Source organism: Adiantum capillus-veneris, chromosome 6 (genome assembly GCF_014529385.1).
Source record: "Adiantum capillus-veneris isolate H3 chromosome 6, ASM1452938v2, whole genome shotgun sequence".
Classification (NCBI taxonomy): domain Eukaryota; kingdom Viridiplantae; phylum Streptophyta; class Polypodiopsida; order Polypodiales; family Pteridaceae; genus Adiantum; species Adiantum capillus-veneris.
In genome coordinates this window covers 144,202,325-144,225,272 of record NC_140936.1, presented here as the reverse complement: position 1 = coordinate 144,225,272, position 22,948 = coordinate 144,202,325, and the positions used below count along the sequence as shown (strand labels likewise).

Genomic DNA, 22,948 nt, shown 5'->3' with positions numbered 1-22,948 from the left:
TTTTTGTATGCGTTTTGTTGACAAATATTTAGATTTTCCTCCATTTCATTTGCCATTGCTTCTTCAAAGCTTGTTTCTTCTTGTGATAAGCTTTCTGTATATAAGGATGCTTGGGCATGCCTGTTTATACGGTTTAATGTTTATATATGGTTGAACATAATAAGTTTATAATATTTTAGTAATTTTAATGTATATCTTAATGTGCTCCCTAACATATAAAAATATTTTATCATTGATTCTATAAGAGCAGTTCTTAAATGTACCTAGATAATCTTTTATACTTTTCTATGTAGTCCAAGTATATTATTAATTTCTATCAGAGCTTTGATCTGTGTTCATGATGAGCAAATCTCTTTGCTTGAAATATTGTTTTTGATAGAAAACTCAACGTCTTCAGATATATCCATTGAAAATTCTTCCCACAATGAAAGTGGAGAAATTGGATCGCAAAAAATAAGGATTGTCGCAAACAAACCACGTAGTTGTAATCCTGTTTGATGTTAAGAAGCTTCTTCCATGGAAATTGTCCATTTTGCATCGCTTTCCAAAAGAAATCTTGCAAAAACATTCTCCCTTAAAGGTTGCATAGAATTGGTTTTCAAAGGTTTTTAGTTCATCAAAAGACTTGCACCCATTGCATTTTGTTAAAAGCATTCTCTAGAAATATTGTTCGCTTGGTGATGGGGAAATATAATACACTCTACCAATTGATAGTCAATTGATAGTCCTTTTTTAATTCTGTCCAGTTATGTAATGTTTTATTCCAAACCCACTTTTTTGGAAAGTCGGGGTATAATAATTTTTGCGCTTCTTTGTTTTCTTATTGCATTCAAACCATTCTGTAAGAGTTATCTTTTGATTTTTTTCGTTTTCAACAACTTGCTTCAAATCACCTTGTCTTGAAAATATACATGGTTTTGATTCTCTAGATGGACCTATGACAAAATTCTAAAATTAAAATATATAAGATTTATTATATTTAGATTTTTTTAACAAATTTGAGTTACCTATAATTGTTGTATATCTGGATTTTCTTCATGAAGTTTATATTGAAGGATTCTCCAACATGCCTCTTACGCAGATACATATCTTGCATTCAAGTATCTTTTTAATTCATCAGATTGATCATTATTTTTTTGTTGATGATTATTGGCTGCTTGAAAATACATTGTTGCTCTGTCATGACCTTTGTATACATATTTGAAGAGGTATTTTACTGTCGATATGGTTGAACAAACCTCTATATTTATATGTGCATGGATCATAAGAAACAATCCATCTATTATCCAACTTTCCTTGTTTAGACTGTATTGATTTTCCATTGTCACGTCTCATATATATTGGATATCCATCACCATCCAATGTAGTTGTTTCAAAAAAAATTCTTGGATAATGGAGAATGCATTTACAATTTTTCATGCAGGATGCATTTTTATTGAAATCTACACATGGCCCATGTATATTGCATTGACAACAATATTATAAATCTCATAAAAAATTTCTTTGAATGGAATCTCAACACAAACCAATCTGTCATAGTGTTCAATATTGCTTGGTTTGCTTTTCTTTGCCAATATTAGAAGAATATGAGAATGGGATAAACCTCTCTTTTGAAATTCGATAACAGAGACATGAACCTTGATTTTGCCAAAAATCTGCTGCTTTGTCAAATAAGTCATTACTTCTTTGTGATTTTTGTAAAAAACTCTTGTAGTCAAGTTCGGCCGATCATTAGGTTTCTGATTTGGAAGCAAAGCATCTTGAATTTCCTTCCACTTGGGATTACATGTGAATGTTAAAAACAAATCTGGTTTACCATTGGATCTAAAAATTGCCATTGCATCTTGATAAAGTTGATGAATAAAACATGGTCCACTTTGGAAACTTGATGGTAAAATTATTCTTCTTCCTATAGTGTTTCCATTAATTTTGATTAAATTATCCATTGTACTCACCATAACAGAAAGTCCTTGGTATACTTCAGTTCCTAGATTAGATTGATTATCCCTTAACCAAAATAACTTGGATTCTTCAATGCTACTATAAGCATCGACTAATTATTGTTGAAGAAGCCTACCTCCTCTTAACAGACATGCATTTGTGTCTTCTCTGATTTGCAACCTATAAGCATAATACTCTCTCTAAGTAATAAATTTGTTTTCTTTCTTCTTCTTTTGTTTGGAGGTATCTTGAATATGCTTTGGCATATTCAAATGCCAACCTTCTTCTCCTTTAGGGAAAGAAAAACATAGATTAATGTCATATAACAACTGTTTAGATTCGTGAATCTCTTGATAGTGCCATTAATATCCAAAAGTTAAATATCGCAATCTCCAATATGCTCATCACCTCCATGACCTGGCATTAGAGCTGCAACTTCACTTCCTCAAGGTACTCCATATTTCTTTGCTCTTCTGCTAGACTCATAAATTACTAACTTGACATCACTGCTATTAGCATTTTGATTTAGATGTTCTCCAAATGCTTTAAAAAATTTTGCATACGGATTCCAAATATGCATAATTTTTTGTAAACTAAGAACAATTGCTGCATCTATTTTGTTCATTCCCTTTACTCGATTTTCTAACTCATGTTCTATGTCGTAAACATATAGTGAAGCATACTTCAGCTGTTAAATTTTATCTTTTTTATTCGGTAATAAATTACCAATCATGTGATATATGGATCCATGTATTGTAATATTATAAACTCGTTTTTTTGTGAGACTGCTAGAGGTATGCCGAAATCACTGGTGCATACATTGCATGATAGTAAATTGGATGCACCTTTGTCTAGTTGTACTTGTTCAGGCTCTTGCCATCCATCTTATGCATCAGATTGTTATACTTTGGCTGTGTCTAGCTTACATTTTGTTGAGGAACCTCTATCTTTTGATGAAGCACAAAATTCAAAAAATTGGATGGCTGCTATGCAATCAGAATATGATGAACTTATAGAAAATGACGCATGGAATTTATCTGATTTTCCTCCTAGCAAAAAGGCCATTGGTATGAAGTGGGTTTACAAGTTGAAACACAAGCCAGATCGTGAGATTGATCGCCATAAGGCTCGACTTGTTGCACAAGGTTATGCATAGCAAAAAGGAATAGATTGTGAAGAGACTTCTGGTCCCGCTCGTCATATGACTACTGTGCATTTTCAGTGTGCATTGGCAGCTCATTTTGGTTGGGATGTACATCAATAAGACATTGTTACTACTTTCTTGAATGGTGACATATTTGAGGAAGTTTATGTAACAAAGCTTTGCAGTTTTGTCAAGAAAGGACAAGAGGACAAAGTGTGCGAATGTAAGAAGGCTTTGTATGGGTTGAAGAGATCTCCTCGTGCTTGGTATGAGAAAGCTGACACTCATTTGGTCAAACGAGGATTTTGTAACAGTCCAACAGAAATCACATTGTATGTAAAGCGTGAGGGTGATGTACTTCTCATTGTGGTTCTTCATGTCAATGATTTACTGATCATTGGACCAAATGAGAGACATATTGCTTAATTTAAGGCTACCAATGTAATACACTCTCTATTGTGTGCCTTCAGCTTCCTTCATCTTCTCCAAGCTATGTGTGTTTTCCTGCAACCCTAATTCCACACTTCCACCTTGAGACACTTCGAGTTGTGAGGTTGAGTACGGGGTAGTCTTCACAACTACGGTTGAGTGTGTATGGCTCAGACGCCTTATGACTGATTTGGGTGTTGGATAGGACACTACCAACACTATCTACACTAACCGTCAGAGTGGATTAGCAGTTGCAAGGAACCCTGTTTTTCATGCTCACACAAAGCACATTTAGGTGCATTACCACAATGTCAGGGAGAGGCTCTCTGCAGGAGAGATCAGCTTGGATTATGTGCCAACATAGGACAACCTTGCATATCTTTTCACAAAGGCATTGTCTCGTGAGAAGCTCAATGCTTTCTGAAAAGCTTTGGGCTTACTCCCCTTTGTGGACTGATCATTTCGTCAGAGCATGGCACTTCCCTTTGCTCATGTGCCAGCTCTCATTCACCGCATCACTCCAAGGGGAATTTGTTACCATATAAATGTGGTAGTGATGTGTGTGAACACACTAGGACCACCGAGGCATTTTTCCCTCTTTAGGAGGTTTTTTCCCCATGCATTTTATATATACCCATCACTCTAGGGCTATCTATCTTTCTATTGCACACTAAGTAATACACTCTCTATTGTGTGCGTTGAGCTTCCTTCGTCTTCTCCAAGGTGTGTGTGTTTTTCTTGCAATCCTAATTCCAATACTTCCACCTTAATTCATTTTCACCACCTCACATCAACTTCACAATGCACCACAATGCATTTTGTGTGTAGAAGAGGCCTTCTTTTATAGGCCAAAAGGGCTGCCCTCTCTCATGAGAGGCAGTTGTATGTAGCTGCCCTTGTGTAGACAAGTCCAATTTGGACTCTCCAATGTGCCCATGTGTGGCCGTCCTTGAGAAGATAAGTCCACCTTGAATTGGCCACCGGCCATTGAATTCGGCCCCGACTGAATTTTGACCATCGGCCATTGACTATCGGCCATAGGCCAACCGGCCGACCGATCGCCATTTTTCATCCACTTTCTGGCCACCGTCTGACCATAATATTGTGGAAAAAAAGAATATTCTGATGAGTGATTTTTCTTCATGCATGATGGCTTGTCCTCATAACGGGGGCCTTACAAATGTGCATTTTTAATACAAAAAATTGCAAGGGGTAAAATAGGCTCCATACTTCACAATCTTCCACTTGGAGATTGATCTCCACACCAAACCTGTGACTACTTTTCATCTTGGTGTCTTATCCTTGAATGCCGATTGAAGATAATAAAAAGATCAAACTCTTCTTGCTGACTACCTTGTGAACATGTCTATAGGATTTTCACTTTTGCGCACCTTTTCTAGCTTTAGCTGTTTCTCTTCCAAAAGAGTGTGTATGAAGTGATAACTCACCTCAATGTGCTTTTTCCTTGAGTGAAAGGATGAACTCTTTGCAAGATGAATGGCGCTTTGATTGTCACTGTACAAGACACAATTATCTTGCTTATATCCAAGCTCGCTTATATCCAAGCTCCTCCAAGAATTTCTGAAGCCACAAAATTTCTTTGCTTTCCTCCATCATTGCTACATGTTTTGCTTCCGTGGTAGAAAGTGAGACCACTTTCTGCAGCTTTGAAGCCCAATTTACTGATGTGACTCCAGTAATTCTCCTTAAAGTATCTTTGTCACCTGCTATATTTTCATGAGCATACCCTTGCAAGAAAATATAATTGCCTCCAAAATACAAAGCATTTGTTGTTGTCCCTTTAAGATACCTAATTATCCACTTCAGAGTACACCCACTGCATGTGCAATGTCTGGCCTTGTCCATATCATATCATACATTAGAGAACCTACCACTACAACATATGAAACTTTAGACATATAGGCTATCTCCTCTTGTGTCTTTGGACATGTATCCTTGGTTACTTTAAAGTGACTAGGCAAAGGTGTAGAAATTGATGTTGCATATTGCATTGCAAACCTTTCTAGGACCTTCTTAATGTGATTCTCTTGAGATATCTTTATTGTCTTCTTCATCTTGTCCCTTGATATCTTCATACCGAGTATCCTCTTTGCAGTACCTAAATTATTTCATTGAGAAAGATTTAAACAACTCCTCTTTTAGGTCTTGGATGTCCTGCATGTTTAGCACTTTCAATCAACATGTCATCAACATACAACATAAGGATGATGAGCTTCTCATCTTCCAAATTGTTTGTGTAGATGTAGTGATTTTGAGTTGCATCTTTTGAATCCATGATCCAACCTATATTGATTGAACTTCAAGTACCAGTGTCTTGATGCTTGCTTTAAACCATACAAGCTTTCCTTTAATCTGCAAACCATTTTCTCCTTACCTTTTACTTCATACCCCTTTGGTTGAAGCATGTAAATTTCCTCCTCTAAGTCACCATGAGGGAATGTTGTATTTACATCCATTTGCTTAAGATTTAAATCATGAGCAGCCACAACACTTAAGACAAGTCTAATTGAGTTCATTTTTACAACGGGAGAAAACATTTCATTCAAGTCAATAACTTACCACAAGCCTAAAATTGTACCTTTTCTGTATGATTCCGGCTCTCTGGAATTTGAGATCAAGAGATGGTTGAAGGAAGGAATAAAAATTTTTGGAGTTTGACTTGCTCTTGTATATCTTTGAGGAATAGGGTGAGGCTCTTCATTTGGTTCACGTTGTTTTACGTTGTCACCGTTTGCACTCCTTGAGTCTTCATCGTCCTCAAGCTCCATGTACTCATCACCTTCTTTATATTTGTGTTGCATAGATTCCTCGTATGATTACGGCTCTCTCGAATCTGAGATCCAGAGATGGTTGAAGGAAGGAATAAACCTTTTTGGAGGTCTACTTGCTCTTGTAGATCCTTGGGCAATAGGTTGAGGCTCTTCATTTGGTTCACGTTGTTGTACGTTATAATTGCAAAAAATGTTGATTATTTTGCAAATTTCAGCTTTGAATCTACACTAAAGGGAATTTTGTATGTTTGTGAAATTGATTCCTACCAAACATTGGTTGCCGTAATGGTTTGGAAACTTAACAAGCATTAAACTAGTAGCTAGAGAGATTGCAAATAGAAATTTATTATCTATTTGTAGTTCAAACACATTAATCTAGTAAAACTAGTCGAAACGAAGCTTTGAACGGCCTTTTTTTTTTATTAACTCTCACATGAATTTTATAGTACTTTAGTATGTAGCTTTGAGATAGAGTAGGATCATGACTAAATTGTTTCCTCCAAATTGACTTTCTTTGATGTTAAAAAAGGTGAAGGCAATTTAAAAGAATAAAGGTGTAAGGTTGCCAAATGGAGGGACCCATTGACAAACTAAAAACAAAAGAAACTTTCAATCGATCACATGAAAAGGAAGCTCTAATCCAATGCTAAAAAGAAACCTAGGTTAGTGTAGTCTCACCTACAAATTTTTATAAATCTCTAGTGTAATTTAGTGTAAAAACTTTCAAACTTAACCAATTTACCTCTGAGTTTCTCATATGTAAGTTTGTCAAGTTTTTGGAAAAAAAGTTTTTTCCCCGCAAATCAAGGTGAGAAATAATAAAATTTTAAATGTACGTCTAACTCTCTTCTTCTCTAAGGCTTGTTTCATAAAGCCAAAAGAAAGATTTCAATCAGTCTCATGAATAGATAGGTTAAATCAAGGCAAGAAATATTAAAATTTTAAATGTACGTCTAATTTTTTATACTCTAAGGCGTGTGCGAAAAAGCACCTTTTTACTTAACATCTTAAAGATGCAGGACAATCTTAAAGATGCAGGACAATCATCCTTGTGGCTAGATGATCTTTTTACTGAGGAAGATGCCATTCTTACGACCTTTTTATCTGACATGATTGATGAGGCAGACCCTTTTTTGCCTACACGCAAGCATGACGTCCAAGAAGATGCAGCCCTTAAACCCGTTTTGGCAACTTTCTTTACTAGAGCAGCGCATACTGTAGCCCTTCTCAGATAACTTTCTTGGCTTGGCTAGCCCTTCTCTGTTGCAAGTTGAGGCATTCTAATTTGACACTTCTGTAGCCGTGGTGCTACTGGCCAATTCGGATGCCTACTTATGCGGGTGTGCTATTGCCTATTGCAACAAATGCTACCTACGCTGCTGTTGAAACCAAGGCAGAATCTGATGTAGAAGTCGTTGATGGAGTCTGTCCTACTGCTGTAACGAGCCAAATCATGCTGGTTTTCCCCTTTTGGCAGCCAATGCTCAATTCCAGCTCCTGCACGAATCTGTTCTTGCCGCCATGGATGCTACAGAAGATTACCCGTTTGAAGAGGATCAAGTCAAGAGGGTGGAGCAGACAATGTAGCACTTGGTCCAGCATGGCTCCCTCCTATGATCGCTCTTCACAATGAAGTTGGTGACATGGATGCGGAAGAAAATGGGCACGCTGATCTGCAGATCCTCGTGCATTTCTTGAGGCTAATGATTTTCAATATATGCAGTGCTGCAGATAATCAGGAACCGAAGTCGTTCTGTCACATAGATGTTTCTCAAGCGTATGTTGCTTTCCCTGTGGGAGACACTGTGAAATTGCTCCAGTTACTGTTTCTAAGTTTCCATTTGCTTATGCAATCGGCCTCTCAATGGTCAAGGATACAGATGTACCACCTGCTCAAGAACAATTTTCAAAAAATGCAATATTAGCAATTGACAATGCTTCCTTGGTCTCATTGACGAGCCTCCTTGCTATTGAATGTTCGCATATTACAAGTTGGGCCTTTGAGCCTTCAATAGGCAATGTATCAGCTTGAAGGTGATCAAGTATTGTTGACTTTGATGGCACCACCCATTTCCATCGAGCTGTTAGAAAATCACAACCTATGCACATGAGGAGCTTTCGTGTTAACCCTAAAACAACCCACTGCCTCACCATGAGCATCTTTTGTGTTGTCATTCTCACCGAGAGATTCACCCCATTGCTCTCTATCACCGTCACCTACCCCAACCTTATCATACTTTTTTTTTTGAAGATGAACAATGCTTGGAACCTTAAGAATTTTTTTATTTTTTAAGAGTGCAATAACAGGAGAGATGTGCGTCATAGCAAAGTTGAGTCAAGAAATTTTCTAAGTTCTTGCGTTTCAGCGTTTCTGGCACTCCTTGAGTCTTCATCGTCCTCAAGCTCCATGTACTCATCACCTGTCTCTTTTGTTTGTTTTCTTTCCAAGTAATCTTTGTACATACTTTGTTCGCTAAAAATTACATCCTTACTTCTAAAGATTCTACCATCTTCAAGATTCCATAGGCGATACCAAAGTCAGTGTCTCCATAGCCAATGAAGAAACACTTTTTGGACTTTGTATCTAGCTTTGACCTTATACTTCTATCTATGTACATGAAAGCCTCATACCCAAACACTTTGATAAGTGCATAATTCACCGGTTTACCTGTCCATGCCTCTTCTGGAAAAACCCCATCCAATGTTGTTGAGGGTGAATGGTTGATTAAGTACACAAACGTACTTACTGCTTCTGTCTAAAGACCAAGCAGTATGCATGCATGTAGCCACATGCTTCGTTCTCCCTCCTTGATTGTTTTGTTCATCCTTACCGAAATTCCATTTTGTTGTCGTGTCCTTAGGGTTGTCCTTTGCCTCCAAATCCCATGCTAGCACAAAAGATTTCAAAAGCTTGGCTGCAATATTTGCCTCCATTATCGGATTTGACACATTTATGGGTAGTACCTACTTTGTTCTCCACAAAGGCTTTCCACCTTGGAAATGTAGAAAACACATCGGTTTTATTCTTCATTACATAAACCCATGTTTTTCTAGTTGCATTGTCTATGAGTGTTACATAGTAGAACGAGCCACCAAGGGATGGTGTACTTGCAGGACCCCAAACATCAGCTTGAATTGTGAATTTTTGGTTTTCCAACAAGTGATTTTTTTTCACGCACAATGGCTTCTCCTCATAACGGGGGCCTTACAAATGTGTGTTTGTAATTAAAAAAATTGCAAGGGGTAAATCAAGATCCATACTTAACACGAACACATGCTCATCGCCAAGCTCAAAGAGTCTTTGAGATGGGTGTGGAGGAGCTAGTGGGAGGGTCACCATGCACCATGCCTTTGCCCACCAATAGATCATGTTGTTGTCTTTTAGCTTTGCGTGCTAGAGCACCACCATGGAACACATAAAAATGGGAGGCATCCTCAAGCGAACGGCAAAGGGGGGGTGGGGGGGACTACGCTCTCATCTACTTGGGTGTTTTTTTGAGGATGCTAAAGCTCTTTTTTCTACACATTCTCTAAAGCAATGCGCATCAAGAGAGGGATTGCCCACTTTCACTTGGCACAAGGACAAGGGAGTTTTTCCTTGAGACATGGATCACGCTCGAGGCCGTTTAGAGGCCGATCTGATCCCAATTTTCTTGGACATGTTGTTAGCGTGAAAACGAGCAGGAAAATGAATGCCTCTATAGCCTTGCACATGCCACACCGTCGGAAGGAAGAACTATTGCACGGTCGAAAACACCTATGGTAAACACCTATAGAGATTTATGAAAAACCCTTCAATCATGGAACACACTCAAACTTAGGAAAAACAAGGGACATCATAAAGAAACTCCTCTTGTGAAGATGTCCATAGAGTATCCATAGACAAAAACCAGATGAATTATGAAAGAGTTATGTCCACTCAAACTCGGGGGTGCACTCTTTCTTGCTCAAAAATGAGCTCTCTAGAAGTTGTGTAGGTGTTGTAGCTATTAATATGGGGTCTTTCTTATCTTTTATCCCCAAGATTTTTCTCTCTTCTTAGCTGACAATGTTCTCTCCTCATGCATCTTTTAATTGGCTCCTTTTAGGCCCTTTTTGGGCAAAAAATGAGGTGTTGGTGACCCTTTGACCAAGGAATGGGGTGGGGGCAAGTGGTCGAGGACAAAAATAAGTGGCCAAAAACTTGTCTAAGTAGTGTGAACTCTTAAAGTGCACCATCTCCCTCCCCATGAGCCCACGAGCCCCCATTGCCAAGCTTGGAGAGAGCTCCTTTCCCTTTGATACAACTATAGTTGGCACCGAATGTGCCCTATATACCCCCCACTTTCCCTTTTCCTCTTCTCATGTGGGATAATCTCCGTGACACATGGAAACATCCTCTTCATTCCTCCCAAGCCCAAAACATTCCAGCTTTCTCCTAAAGCATAAGAGGACTTCTTGGACAATTTCCCCCGAGGCATAACTTGTTGCTTTGCTCACCAAATGACACACCATAACACACGGCTCAAAGCCCATCACCTGGGCTATCTCCATGAATGTAAAACTTCAGCATTTCTAATATGAGACCCCCAAGTTGTCCCAGTTTCGCTTGTCCCATGCACTCACAACAATCACCTTCTAAGTTGAGACTGCCCACTTTGGATGCGCATAACTCATGATTTACAAGTCGGATTCATGAGCTATAAAGCACGGATAAAATACTTATTAAAAACCATGTTTTGCTGACTCAAACAATCCAAAACATCAGAACACAAGCTTGAAAAAATCACACCTTTGTACATGAATTTTTATAGGGCCACTTCCAAAACTTGCAGGGCCATGAGGCTAGTGGGCAAGATTTTTGGCATGACTTAGTGACTTTATGCTCATCCAAAAAATGACTTACATAGCTTGCCAACCTCCCCTTTCCTGCTTGATCATTCATGACAAGCAGTGGTTTCTAGGGTAAACAACTTTTGCAGCTCATTCCTAGAAATCTCATTTACATTCTCAGATGTCTCCATACTATCTTCCTCTATCGATAGCATGTCATATGTCACAACTATCATCAAACGTTCCAAGTATTTCTTCAATCTATAACCATTAACACGATATTTATGGTCTGTACCACTCAAACCAGTCAACTAGTATGTGCCATTATCAAATTTGTTCACAACTGTAAAAGGACCTTCCCATTTGATTTGAAATTTTTTTGAAAAGAATTGTACAACTTACTATTGTATCGCAACATCAAATCACCCTTTTCAATTCTCTTATCCTTGTACTCTGCCTCATTGTTACTTTTTGCATCAAGTTTCAACCCTTGCTTTCTTATAAGCTTCCCTTGTGCATCATAAAAATCCATTCCTCCTGAAGTAGCATCATGACTTCTTCGATAAGAACCATCAAAGTACAACAATGAAGCATCGAAAATGGCAAGAGTCTCGACTTTCTTCTTTTGCACCTCCTCTTCTTTAACCAAAACGGGAGTGTCTTAATAAGTGAGTAAATTTGCCAGGGTAGCCCAAGTACTCTTTTCCACCAAAAAGGTGAACGGAAACTCCTGAAGCTCAATAACCCATCTCATCACTGTTTTGGATATATTTGAACTATTCAGCAACTGGGGAAGCAATGAATAATTGGTGACAAAGGTGAATGACTTTTGCAGCAAGTAGTGTTTGAATCATCTGCAAGCATAAACCATATTGGTCACCAATTCAATTCAAAGAAATATCTTTCATGAGGAGTCTTCACTTTGCTAGCATAATGAACATGCTTCATATACTAAGATTCCTTCTCGTTTTCCAATAACATGGCACCAATGGAATCATCTTCTACTAATGGGTTAACATAAAACTCCTTTTCCCAGTCAAGAGATTTCATAATTGTCAACGTACTCAAAACCTCTTTGACTCTGTCAAAACATCGTCACATTCACAAGACCACTCTAAGGGATCATTCTTAACCGCTTGCCGCAATGGATACAATAGTTGTGATGCCAAATGTATGAAAGGAGACATATATTTAACCTTATGTATGAAAGTGGCCAACTATTTGTGGTATCTTTTGGAGATGACAGTAACAACAAAGACTCCACTTTCTCTGGATCTACTCCAATCCCATTTTTTGAAATCACATGCCCAAAAGCTCCACCCTTGGCTGCACCAAATGACATTTTTTAGGGTTTAACTGACCCCCGCATTCATCATACCTTACAAAAGTCATGTCAAGATTTTGAACATGTTCTTTCCTTGAATTGTATACACAGAAATCATCTATGAATCCTTTGACAAACTTCCCAAGGAATGGGGTAAGGACCCAGTCTACTTTTCTTTCAAAAGCTCCAGGCATTTGTCAACCCAAAAGGAAGGAAGAAAAAAAAAAGCCCCATGGAGTGATAAAATTATTCTTTTTCCGCTCTTCAGGAGCAAGGAAAAGCTAAAAATATCCTGAATATGGCATCATAGACACTCTACCTTTCAAAACCAGCCACTACATCTAGAAGTTGATCAATGAAAGGCAAAGGATAAGGATATTTCTTGGTCACTGCATTTAATGTCTTGTAAGCAACACAAACTCTCCAACGCCCATCTTTCTTTGGAGTGACCACTACAAGGCTCACCCATTCATCATTATCAACTAGCACAATGAATCGTGTATCTAAAAGTTTGTCCACTTCTTCCTTTAAAGCACTCATTTTCTCCTTACCCATCCTTCTTAGTTTTTGTTGTATTGGCTTTGCCCCTTCAACTAGTTCAATCTTCACATGATCCCCAACAAAACCCCTTATTTCATGATATGAAGTGATGAAAACATCTTGAAACATGTCCAACATTTTTAAGTACTCCCTTCTTTCTCCTTGCATCAAATCAATACTCATCATATTTTGAATCAACTCTCTCTTCACTGGCAATTGCTGTTTAGGTTGCATCAACTCTTCAAGTTTCTCTAAATGGCTTGAAGAATTTATATTCCCTGATACTTGCAATATTTCACCACTTCCCTTTTCTTCTCATCTAACAACAAAAATGACACTTCACCCTCATCATTGGAACTGGAAAAAAAACTACTTTCTGAATCTTTAGAACTATCCTCACTGGTAACTTCAAAGTCATCATTCTTACTCACACCTTCTAGTGCCGTAGGTTTCTTGGTAGTTGTAACATTTAATGGCCTAATAACTTATGTGTAGCGGAAATTAGCATGACATAGTGGGCATTTCATTAGAATAGATTCCTAATGAGAATTACAAGAGTGCTTGGGTGGAGAGAGCAACAAAAAGCATAACACCTAGTTAGATAGCATCGACAATACTTTCAAAAGAGAGAGAAATTAAGCTATTGACAACAGTTGAGGACCGGATTTGCATGGATCCGGTCCCCCCTCCAAAAGGCTTTGTATTATGGTTTCTCCCATCAAGAGAGACATTGTACAATACAATTCTTTGTGTTCCTTCAAGACTAGCTAGTGCAATGAAGATGAAAGCTTCATGCACCAAGCAAAACACTTAACAAACACAACTTTAATTATCCCCGTTCTCAGACCCAAGACCTCACACACCTTTGAAGATGGTGAGAGCTAGCAGGGTATGAGAGTAGATTGAGAGCAAGAAGGAGTATCTTACGAGAAAGATGTACATCTCCTCACATAATCACTCATATTAGCATAGCTTTAGCTTAGTAATTAACTTGGTAGAGGAGATGAGCATGCATTGAAGCTTGGCTCTTGGTTGGATTTGCATCCACATGCTGATAGCCGTTTTTCGTCTCTCCATTACACCCAATGATAGGAGTTTGAGCCTTTGCCAAGTGTGGCATAGATTTTGTAGGCCCCATCATACCTCCTGCGTACTGCACAAACGCTCAATATATCATAGTAGCAAAAGATTATTTGACCAAGTGGATGGAAGCGAAGGCAACACAGAAAAATGATACAAGGACTACAACACAGTTCTTATTCAAAAACATCTTTACCAGATACGGCCTACACATTGAAATTGTGAGCGATCACGGAACCCACTTTGTGAACAATGTCATTGAAATCTTACGCGACAAATTCACGGTGGTTCATTGCAAATTAGTCCCTTACCACCCCCAAACTAACAAGCTAGGAGTACCAATGAGATCTTATGCACGGTGCTAACAAAAATAGTGAGTGACTGAAGAACTGATTGGGACCTAAAGCTACCCTCAATGTTATGGGCTTATAGGGTAGCAATTATAACTTCCATTGGAACCTCTCCATTTACCCTTGTTTTTGGAATTAATGCTACTCTACCTATGGAATTCTTAATTCCTACACTTTGAGTCTCAACACAGCTAGGTTGGATGGGACACAAACTATGTGAAAGGCTAGATATCTTGGAACAACTACATGAAACTATATTAGAGGCGGTCGCAAGGATATATGCCCAGAAGCGACAAATAAAGGCTTTCCATGACCAACGCATAATTAGCAAGGAGTTCCAAAAAGGGTATTATGTATTGGTATATACCCTAAAAAAACACTCCAAAAAACTCAAAGAGCGAGGGATGGGACCTTTTGTAATCCATGAAATATCACAAAGTGGCACCATCAAAATTGCAAAATTAGTAGGAGAGGAGATGCCTAATTGGATAAGTGGGTGCAACTTAAAAAAGTATCTTCTTCCATTAACACAAAAGGGACTACACAAAATTCATGCAGAAGTAGAACAAAAGAATGAAGACCATGCTATTAAAGCACATGCTAAAGAGGAAGCCAGACTCAAAACATTAAAGCGGAAGGAAAAAGCCAACCACAAGGAAAATTGGCAGCAATGCAAAGGACTCAATCCTCCTCCAATAGCATCAACTCAAATGGAACATACATGGCTTGGTGGTATGGATGTATGAATTATCCTTCAACTTCCTGATGGTTCCACCGATGGAACACTCATAGATACCAGGGCACGAGCTAATGTCATCAAATACTTTACGTTCTTCATAGTGTCCATCACACCTCTTACACCAAACCAAATTGAGCTCAAGGCAACAATCAAGGGAGGATTATGAGCATGGGTCAAGGCAATTTGTCAATCAATGTGGATGGTCAGATCTTCCCTCACCAATATAATGTAATGAAAGATACAGATCTTAATGAAGCAGTGATTCTTGGAGTACCGTGGATGTAAACATACAAGGCAACACCAAATTGACAGGATGACACATTACAACTCCACCCCGATTGGCACAAACAGATCACATTTGGGAAATTTAGCCTCTTTTAGGAGAACCTAAACCTAAAAACTTCGTGTTCAAACAAGACAGTCAAAAAGGTTTGGGTCAAGAAAGTAGTGATGTAGTCCAATCCTAAACAAGTATGGATTCCCAAACGCAATTTTACACATTTTCAAACACAATTAATTGGATCTACTTCTTCAAATTCAAATCCTGCTCATTCCAAAGAAAAAAAGGCTTTTAATGCCAAATCAAACAGTTCTCCTTGGATATCAAAGCCACTTTAACAAATTAAAAAGCTACGTTTTCCAACAACATGAAAATGGCGATCGAAACAACATCAGCAACATCATCAAACACAGTTGTGTGTGTGTGTGTGTGTGTGTGTGTGTGTGTGTGTGTGTGTGTGTGTGTGTGTGTAAAGTCAGTGATATTTCCAGTCACTGTTGTCTGCGTCCTAGCCGCTCAAAGCTAGTTGGTGCCCCCTGTTTGCTTCACCGTGGCCGGCTAGTGGCGTGCATTGGCTCTCAGCGTTTTGGAGGCCGTCGGGGTCCGTGTTGCGCTTTGCGCTCACCATTTGGTGCCCTCAGTGAGGCGGGCTTCTTGAAAACCTTTAGTTTACAATTGTAACATTTAATGGCCTAATAACTTATGTGTAGAGGAAATTAGCATGAACATAGTGGGCATTTCATTAGAATAGATTCCTAATGAGAATTACAAGAGTGCTTGGGTGGAGAGAGCAACAAAAAGCATAACACCTAGTTAGATAGCATCAACAATACTTTCAAAAGAGAGAGAAATTAAGCTATTGACAACAGTTGAGGACCGGATTTGCATGGAGCCGGTCCCCCCTCCAAAAGGCTTTGTATTATGGTTTCTCCCATCAAGAGAGACATTGTACAATACAATTCTTTGTGTTCCTTCAAGACTAGCTAGTGCAATGAAAATGGAAGCTTCATACACCAAGCAAAACACTTAATCAAACACAACTTGAATTATCCCCGTTCTCAGACCCAAGACCTCACACACCTTCGAAGATGGTGAGAGCTAGCAGGGTATGAGAGTAGATTGAGAGGAATAAGGAGTATCTTACGAGAAAGATGTACATCTCCTCACATAATCACTCATATTAGCATAGATTAGCTTAGTAATTAGCTTGGTAGAGGAGATGAGCATGCATTGAAGCTTGGCTCTTGGTTGGATTTGCATCCACATGCCAAGAGAGTGTTGATGTAGGCTTCTATCTCACAAGCTTGGAGTAGGTGATGAGCTCTCCATTAAAGCTTGGGAGGAGATAGAGTATTCTTCCTTCACACATGGTCAAGCGTGAGTGTGTGTGTGTGTGTCAATGCCCAGCAGAAATCAGCCCCCTCTCTCTCTTGGGCGAGCCCTAGCTGCTAATTTGGTCTGGCTTTTGCCTCATTGGACCTCCCCCAGTCAAGCCAATAGGTATTAAGCAGCATAAGTGATAGCCTTCTGACATGTGTCCCCCTTTCCCCTTTTGTGAGAGCTTTAGGTAATTAAATAATTAAACTAAACTCTCATTGGACCCCTTTGTCTCCTGGCCAATAGAAATCAGGCAAGCCATGGGGCTTTTGAATTCTCATTGGACCCTTTGGGAGACTGCCCATCTTCTAGGAGACTTAATTCTCATTGGTTTCTTTTATTAAATGTTTTTAAATTAATTAAACTACATTTACTCTAGCTTAATTCTCATTGGGCACACCTTGTGGGCATCTGACCTAGGGAGCTGACATGTGTCCCTCATTCCCTTTGTGTAAAGGGAGCCTGTGTGTGTGTGTGTGGCTTTCTCTCTCATCCCCTACCTTTGGGGCTCGCCCCCTCCCATGTAGGGATGTGCAAAGACTTTTAGGGCACACACAAAGCATCCAATTTTCCCTAGGGTTAACCTTTGGACACAACCTTTGAATTTTGGAACCTTGGCATTTTGGAAGTCTTAATGGGCTGAACCTTAGGGTCTTTTTAGCCCATTTTTGCACATGGCTCTTTTGCAGATGGCCCCCCCTTTGGATCCCTATTTTCCCTCCTTTGGATCCCTACTGTGGCCGGTCTGCTCGCTTAACCAATATTCTAGATTTTTCTCCCTTGGCACTTCCCCACATTAAATGATCAGTTTAATATGAGAAAATCATTTAGGAGAATTAGATATTGATTATTATGACAGTAGTCATATCAAACACCCTTTTTTCACCCTTCCTGCCATATACACAGATTGTGTCCTTGCCCCAATCTTTCACCGCACCAATAGCTCGCAACCAAGGTCGTCCCAAAATGAGAGGAAAAGCTCCCAAGACAGCTGGCATAACATGAAATTTTACTATAACCTTCACGTTAAAGACTTCAACTTCCAAATTCTTAAACATCTCCAAACACTTCACTTTGGCATGGTTTTCTAGTCCAATCCAAAACTTCAAGATTGCACATGTAATGAGACCCAGTCTCTCGACACATGACTATGTGATCACACAAACTTGAACACCTCCATCAATGTAGGCCTCTCCCATGTCCACACCTTTGTGCCAAGAGTTCACCACATGACAAATGTTAGGTAACTCTCCCATATCGAACACTCTGTCTTGTCCATGCTTCGGCTCTTTTTCTGGATTCACTAATGACTTCCACTACCTCTTGAGTTTGGGCACCATATTCATAAATTGTCTAGAAGTACAATCTACTTTCCTCCCAATCAGGTCTTCCTTCAAACTGTAAGCTATTTGGCCTTCTCCTAAAGGTAAATCTGTTACTTCAAACCGTCGATGAGGTTTTCTCTTCTTCTTGGATTTCTCATCTTCATCCTTTTTCTCTTTCTCTTTCTTTTTGCGAGCACCTGGTGCAACATACCCTTCCCTTTCTCTTTTTCCCATGAGCAACACATCTGCTTCTTTATTTTCTACCCACATGACCACCAGAGATTGAGGCCTAATTTTCATGTTCGGTACTGTGATCTCCTTGTACATCCAATGTGTAATCGATATTCTTGTTAGGAATTTGTTGGGGGAATGGGAACATATCACCTCCCATCCTTGTTGGCTTTGATATGACCAAGTTCACCACAATTGTAACAAGTAGGAATGAATCTCCTCTATGGCTCAAAGATGCCTTCTCCACCGACCCACATTAGCATTAGGTTGAGCTTCACATGCCTGGGTCATTCCTCTACCATGTCCACGACCACGATCGCCTCCACCTCCAAGAACACTAAGTCGCAATTTCTGCATATTTGTTGTAGCCATTCAGTATTAGCAGCCCTTTGAATAGGTTGGCCTCCACTCTTTGTCTGATTTTCCTCCTTTTGGCCACCATTATTTTGCACAAGGATCGCTTTCATACTCATTAAGTCTTTGAGCCTTTCATTCTTTCTCCCTAGCAATAGCAACTGCCTCCTCAAAGGTGGCGGGCCTTTTCATCTCAACTTTGAACTTCAGGCTTGCCACAAAATGGTCCTTCTTTAACATGGATGGAGGGATTTCATTCCCCAAATCTCGGGCCCATTTATACCATAAACAGGTGAACTACATGACAAAATCATCAACACTTTGATTATCCTTTTGAGTGTACCACTAGACTTCATCAGGTATTTGGATGGATATGTAATGTGCCAGCAAAGCTTTCTTCACACGATTGCAATCCAAAACTACCCCTGGAGTTTGTGCTTGCACTAATTGAGTAACCAAACTTTTTTCTCATCCTATAAAATGTATTGTAGCAGCCCCAACAATTTAGCTTGGTCTAGTATAATCTACAGTAAGCAATTGACTTCCAACTTTTCAATAAAAGTTTGTGCATTATAATTAGGCAATCCATGAAACTGTGGGAACTTGTTTTCCATGTTTGATTGCCACAAAAACACTGACATATGACGTCAAAAGCTCAAGGGATGTCGATGGATCGCTCCAGTACCTAATCCACCTCACAATGGGTAACCCGGACCCAAGTGCTTGGCTTCACAAAATGTCATGACTCTCCAAAGGCTGCAATCCAATTATACAACCGCTCAAGTGTTTTCCACAATTTGCACATACATAGGCGGTTGTCCATAAGGACCCACATCCCCTTTACATTCTCTGCCTGTAGAATAGACATATTTCACAGGAATTGGAGCATAGGAGAAGTTCCTCATCCATGGGGACACCAAAATGATGCTAGCGTGCAAACGAGCAAGAAAATGAATGCCTCTGTAGCCTTGCATGAGCCACATCATCAAGAGGAAGAACGATTGCACGATCGAAAACACCTCTGATAAACACCTATAGAGATTTATGAAAAAACCCTTCAAGCATGGAACACACTCAAAATTAGGAGAAACAAGTGACATCATAAAGAAACTCGTCTCGTGGAGATGTCCTTAGAGTATCCATAGAAAAAAAACACATGAAGGACGAAAGAGTTATGGCCGCTCGAAGTCGGGGGTGCACTCTTTCTTGCTCAAACATGAGCTCTATCGAAGTTGTGCATGTGTTGCAACTATTAAAATGGGGGCTTTCTTATCTTTTATCACCAAGATGCTTCTCTCTCTTTTTAGCCGACAAGGTTCTCTCCTCATGCATCCTTTGACTGGCTCCTTTTAGGCCCGTTTTGGGCAAAAAATGGGTTGTCGGTGACCCTTTCATCAAGTAATGGGGTGGGGGAAAGTGCGAGGCGCCTATCAAAGCAGTGTGAACTCCCAAAATGCGCCATCTCCCTCCCCATGAGCCCACGATCCCCCATAGCCAAGCCTGGAGAGAGCTCATTTCCCTTTGATACACCTATAGTGGGCACCCAGTGTTCCCTATATACCCCCCAGTATCCCTTTTCCTCTTCTTATGTGGGATAATCTCCCCACCACATGGAAATCTCCTCCTCATTCCTCACAAACCCAAAACATTCCAACTTTCTCCCAAAGCATAAGAGGACCTGTCGGACAATTTTCTTCAAGGCATAACTTGCTGCTCCGGTCACCAAATGATGGCTATCTCTAGAAATGTAAAACTTCAGTTAGACCCCCAAGTTGGCCTAGTTTCCCTTGTTGCATGACCCACAATCACCTTCTAAGTTGAGACAACTCGCTTTGGATGCTCATAACTCATGATGTACAAGTCCGATTCACAAGCTATAAAGCAAAGCTGAACATACTTATTAAAAACCATGTTTTAAGTACTCAAACAACACAAAACATCAGCAACTAGCCTTGGAAAAATCATACCTTTGTAGATGAATTTTTACAGGGCCAATTCCAAAACTTGCAGGGCTATGTATACATATATACATAAGGCTAGTGGGCAAGCTTTCTGGCATGACTTAGTGACTTGATGCTCATCCAAAAAATGCATGAGAACGTGTGAAGATGTGTTAAGATTAATTCCAAAAACTACAATAAAATAAAGACTACAAGAACTACTTGAAACATGCATGTATGATAGGAAAATGAAAAAAAAACAATTTAAATCTCTAAAATTTAATAAAATATGTTCTCTATAGTTAGAGTAGCTACTAGAGTAGAGGGGATAATTTTTCAATAGTGAGTGATACAAAACTAGCTAAAGTATCAAATTAAAAGAAAGATCTATTAAAAAAATAAAAAGGTTGTATATAAGTTATAATACAAACTAAGTGTAAAGGGAGGTGGCTTGTACCCTCCTGCTACCTCAAATACTTTTCTAATCGTTTAAAAATATACTGCGATAAGAGGCATGGTAATAGATGTGGTTATAGGTGGGGTACTAATTGACATATTAAGCGATTGGTAGAGTAGATTAAGTGATTTTCCTGTAAATCGATTGGTAGAGTAGATTAAGCGTAGGGCAATCATTGTAGCACATGCTCTTTGTTTCCGAATCAACTTGCTTGTAGATTAAGCTTGCTTGAAACTTTTTTAATCACCTAGCTTGAAACTTGAAAGGAGAACAAAGAAAGAGATTGTGTAGAAAAAAAATAAAAAATCAATCAAGTGTTAAATAGAAAATAAAAGAGTAGAAATTAAAAATGTAAATAGAAAAAAGAAAGAGTAGAATAAAAACAAAGATAGAGAAAAGGTGTAGAATAGAAAAATGCAAGTAAAGAGAGAAAAAAAATTAAGGGAGAAAAAGAGAGGAAATTGAGAGAGAGAGAGAGAGAGAGAGAGAGAGAGAGAGAGAGAAAGAGAGAGGAATTAAAAAAGAGAGAAATAATAGGTATAAATAGAGAAATAGAAAGTAAAGATAGAAAATCAAAAGTAGAGAGAGAGAGAGAGAATAGAGAGAGAGTAGAGAAATAGAGAGCGATACAAAAAGAGAGTAGAGGGAGAGAAAAAGAGAGGTAGAGAGAGAAATTAGAGAGAGAGAGAGAGAGAGAGAGAATATAGAGAGAAATAGAAACAGAGTGTAGAGAGAGATAGAGAAAGAGAGAGAGGGAGAGAAAAACATAGGTAGAGAGAGAGAGAGAGAGAGAGAGAGAGAGAATAGAGGGAATAGAGAGGGAGGGACAGAATAGAGAAAGAGAGAGAGGGAGACAAAGAAAGAATAGGCACTAAACTGGGAGCATTCATGTATCTAGTAATGTCCTTTGAGTTATGTAATGCTCCAAAAACCTTTCAGAGATGCATGATGGAGATCTTCGGTGAGTTTTTGCACAAGTTCCTGATGATATTTGTAGATGATTTTATAATGTACTCCTCTAAACTGATGCATATCCTATTCTTAGAGACGGTGTTCTAGCACTATAGAGAAAAGAGAATCTGTTTGAATCCCTTCAAATCATTATGCATGGTCTAGAAGAGACAAGTACTGGGACATGTGGTGAGAGATACCCCTCCCCGGGGGTCTTTGCACAAAATATACAATTTACTTCTTTACACAATTTTCAATATACATTAGAGTTGCAGAAGTCTTTGCATAGGGGAGGAGTTCTCAGTGCTCGACCAAGCATGGAAATTAGGCCATGAACCGGACTGCATCTAGAGACACCTAGCGACTAGTGCCACACGTGAATGGGTGTTATGAATAAAAGCGTACTCAAGGAAAATATAACATTGTGGAGGGTGAATATATGTGTACACCACATTGCGTGAAGAGAGAGAGAGACAGAGAGAGAGAGAGAGAGAGAGAGAGAGAGAGAGAGAGAGAATATAGTGGATGGTGAAATAGAGTACACAAAGACATGAGAGAATGACAGCAAGGAATCTTTAAATTCTCCATCTAAATGAAACAGGCAACCATGTATTATTGCAATGACAAAATCAGGGTATACCATGACATCAAAAACAATATGGCAAAATAACTAGCAAAGCATCAAACCCTGTGTAGGGATCGATCGGTCCATGTATCCACTTCTGCTCTACCATGGACATAAAAAATTTCACTTCTTCGAGAGAGAACGAGAACACGTACAACTTACATAAGCCAGAGAAGCTGAGGCCGATTCACTTCCCTCCTTGAATCCGAGCTCTAAAAGGATCCCAAGTACCAATAGGTGGTAGTGTATCAACACCA

At 39.1% G+C, this 22,948-nt stretch overlaps 1 pseudogene; it reads left to right on the top strand.

Annotated features, from left to right (window-relative positions):
• The first annotated feature begins 7,640 nt into the window (after positions 1-7,640).
• On the top strand, positions 7,641-8,603 carry LOC147456411 (uncharacterized; annotated as a pseudogene).
• Positions 8,604-22,948: the final 14,345 nt, after the last annotated feature.